This window comes from Dermacentor silvarum, chromosome 8 (genome assembly GCF_013339745.2).
Source record: "Dermacentor silvarum isolate Dsil-2018 chromosome 8, BIME_Dsil_1.4, whole genome shotgun sequence".
NCBI lineage: Eukaryota > Metazoa > Arthropoda > Arachnida > Ixodida > Ixodidae > Dermacentor > Dermacentor silvarum.
This window is the reverse complement of record NC_051161.1, coordinates 151,002,840-151,005,400: the sequence shown is the minus strand read 5'-3', so window position 1 is coordinate 151,005,400 and position 2,561 is coordinate 151,002,840. Positions and strand designations below refer to the sequence as shown.

Below are 2,561 nucleotides of genomic sequence, written 5' to 3'. Positions count from 1 at the left end.
TTTCCTAAATTTCAGTCTGGGTGGGAATCGAGCCCGGGGCTCGGGCTTGCGACGCGAGCACGCTTCCCCGACGCCACATCGGCTCGACGGTACTCGTTGAGAAAGTTGTGCCTAGTGCGTGCGTCATTGCGCACGTCATGTCGCAGTCATCTGGCTGGCTAAACGTGTGGCCTAGTGAGTGCGTTGTTAGGCACCTGACGACACTGCCAATGGGTAGCAGGTGGCGCCATGTCATGAGTGTAAAAAATGAGTATATAAAAAAATGTCATAGTTTCACCCGAAAGGCGATTCGGAGTAGGGATAGTAGGTTTATCGGCTGCATACACTTGGACACATTCGCTTACTAAGAGAATTACCAAGCGTGGTGTCAGCGCGCACAAGCAAACATGAATAGATCTCACTCAATGATCGCAGACAACCATTGTGAAAACGCTGGCAGCAAGCGCCGCCGCCGCAGCGAGCGAAGGTTCGGGCGGTCTATCGCTTCAACCGAAACTCAGCGGCGAATGCACAGCGCATACAAAGTCAGAGCCGTGTGGAGATTGTGTTTAAGAGACGATGCGGGCGACCGCAGCTGCCGGGCAAAGTACAAGCGCAGTTGTTGGTAGAGTAGAAGCTGTACCTCCCCCCCCCTCCCTCCCGCGCTGCCTTCCCGGTTTCCTCCTTTTGCGTGGGAGATGGAGTGGCCCGTTCCCCTTGCGCCCGGTTGCAAGATACGCATTTAGTGCCACAGAACAGCATCACCCCGCCTCCCTCCCTCCCATATCCTCACGGCGTTTCGCGCGACGGAAGTCGCGTTTGCTTTCCGCCGTGCGTTCGCTCTCCGTGATAGCGCGCTCCCCCGCGCGCTTTCACTCCCGCATATGGCGCGCGGCAACGATTTTATCGCCCTTGGACTTCATACGAAACCTCACGGTGACGGCGACGACGACGCCGACGGCAGAAATCCGCTTGAAGTGTCCATATAATTGCTATCGCAATAATAAAAATTCAGTACCATTCCCCTATGTGAAGCTGGACGACCAGCGAAGCTGTGTATGTGGTGATTGACCGTTGCTCTGGTGAAACGTTCCAAAGTCTGCGGGATCGGGGTCTCATGGATGGTTCGCATTTCTTTCCGCCTCACGGTCCTGGCGGGCAGCAGGCTTGCCGTCCGCGGCCCGCTCATCGTCGGTGGTCTCCTTTCGCCGCCGCCGCGCCCATTCCATCGTTCTTGGTAGGCACGCTGCTCTTCTTCATACCGTACAAGACGCGACCTCCCCATTTCACAGTCAGAGCAGAACTGAGAAAAGGAGCCTACGTAGAGCCAACGTAGAGCGTTATGTCAGGAAACAAAAGACACTTTGATTGGTAGGCATAGTTTAAACACGCGGGATGGCGTACACAGTGTTTGGTGCAAACGTAGAAATGACCGACGCAGGTCAAAGCGTAGTATCTGTTTTTAATAGCTTAATGTCTGATATGGGTTGTATTTGGACCCAAGATATTAAACTTATATTTGCAAGTTGGCGGAGTGCTTGAAGCCTGCTTCACTTCCTCCGCGGTTCGGCCCGGTATTGCAATATCTTCGGCATTAGCCCACGTTTTTGGTCTATGGACATCGATCCGCTGCAAGCTAGCCATATACATCTTTGCTGTAAAAAGTATTAATGTCCAATTGAACGCCGATCAACGGTCCTTGGAGTTATGAACTCCTCGTGGGCAAGCGAGTGCATTGAGACGCTTGGCACGTTTTAATTTGGCCTTACCGAGGGGCAGTTAGAATGCAGGCGAGAGCTTTCTCGGAGAAGGAACGCCGAAAAAAAATCAAAAAAGAAAAAGAAGCATGTCAGGAAATGAACTTTAATGCTTTCGCATCCCAACGCGTGAGCAATGTTAAGTGTCGGCCTTTTTTTTTTGTCATTGAGGAGCGGCACATGCCCTTGTCACATACCCAGTGGCACAAGTTGGTCCGGTGGTGGGTTACAAACCCGATTTCCCCAGTGTAGCAGTCCATGTACCATGAGAGCATGTAATACCCAGCGATATATAGATAAATAGATATATAGATAAATAAATTCCGGAATGTGCGCGAAACATCCTAAGTATTCTAATTACATTATTATTTGTTTTGAATAGTGTGAACGAAATGAGATTTGTACGTCTCTCTGCTATTTTCAATTAACGTTCGGTGGCATTTCCGCAGCCACATAAGTTTAGCCACATAGATGTCATATCTGCAAAACTGATTGGTCCTCAATAAAAACTGTTCGCCAGACTTGACTGCAGTGGACGTCTACGTAAATGCAAAGTATTCATGATTTGTAGAGAATATTTGTATAAATAATGTATATGTTGTGTAGCGAACATTTATGTAGAGATTAAAATAAGTAAGAGAGAATGTTTCTAATAGCAAAGTATGAAGCGTACCCAAAGAGAAGAAGAAGTCTGGGAACATTGGAGGGAGCGCGGGGATAGAAGAGAAGATTAAAGTACTGACAACATAATAGTACATAATAAGTACTGACAACATAATAGACGAGTTGCCCTCGTCTGACACGGACACAAGCTTGAAGGGAACT

General features: G+C 49.1%; 1 pseudogene; it reads left to right on the top strand.

Annotated features, from left to right (window-relative positions):
• Window positions 1–1,407: 1,407 nt before the first annotated feature.
• Window positions 1,408–1,587, top strand: LOC119462985 (U2 spliceosomal RNA; annotated as a pseudogene).
• The last annotated feature ends 974 nt before the right edge of the window (window positions 1,588–2,561 follow it).